The 776-nt window shown below is 45.2% G+C and overlaps 1 protein-coding gene across 1 annotated transcript in view; it reads right to left on the bottom strand.

Moving 5' to 3' along the window:
* Hnrnpf (heterogeneous nuclear ribonucleoprotein F) overlaps positions 1 to 497 on the bottom strand; it is a 32,947-nt gene extending 32,450 nt beyond the window's left edge. The window contains exon 1 of the mRNA XM_026788159.1: positions 435 to 497. The gene's annotated coding sequence lies outside the window, so the exon portion shown is untranslated. The remainder of the gene's footprint in view (positions 1 to 434) is intronic.
* Between the last annotated feature and the right edge of the window lie 279 nt (positions 498 to 776).

The following is a 776-nucleotide window of genomic DNA, read 5'->3' as shown; positions in this document are numbered from 1 at the left end:
AAAAAAAAAAAAAAAAAAAAAAGAAACTGTGCAAAGTGAACGGTTTTGTTTGTTTGTTTGTTTGTTTGTTTGTTTGAAACAGGGTTTCTCTGTGCAGCCCTACCTGTCCTGCAACTCTGGAGGGTGTAATGCCAATTTTTCCTTATCTAGTCCTCTACTGATGGGCACCTAAAATGATTCCATGACTTGGCTACTGTGAATTGAGCTACAATAAACATGGATGTGCAGGAATCTGAGCTGTGTGTTGACTTTGATTCCTTCGAGTGTGTTCTGCATAGGGGGCATAGGAAGCCCTCAGTGACTGAAGTCCTGGGTGACCATATCCTAGACATGGACACAGCCACAACAAGGACCAAGGCATGGAACCATGGCAAAGTGGAACAGCCTTCTTTGGGTGAGACTCAGAGAAATGGGTCCAAGTTCCAGGGACTTACCAGTAAAACTAGCAACTGTGGCTCCTTCCTTCCGATGCTTATAGCCCGAGACTGCCGGCCTACAGAGACCCATTGCTGAGAACAGTGAACTCATCCACCTGAGATGAAATTAATAAACAGGCTGAGGTTGCGGTTACAGAGGCAGTAGGTCCAGTCCATCGGATACACACTCTCACCTGACTCCAGCTTTTCTGTATATATGTCTGTGTGCCTGTCCCTTCTTCATGCCCTCAGTGTCCCTAGTCGGGGTTCTAGGACCCAAGCCCCTTGGGTTTTCTCAGGAATTATGCAACCCAGGCATAGACTAGTTTCAAATTTAGTTGTTTTTTTTTTGTTGTTGTT

The sequence above is a fragment of the Microtus ochrogaster genome, unplaced genomic scaffold, assembly GCF_000317375.1.
Source record: "Microtus ochrogaster isolate Prairie Vole_2 unplaced genomic scaffold, MicOch1.0 UNK1, whole genome shotgun sequence".
NCBI classification, from domain to species: Eukaryota; Metazoa; Chordata; class Mammalia; order Rodentia; family Cricetidae; genus Microtus; species Microtus ochrogaster.
Note: the sequence above shows the minus strand (reverse complement) of the source record. Positions and strands in the feature narration are given on the sequence as shown.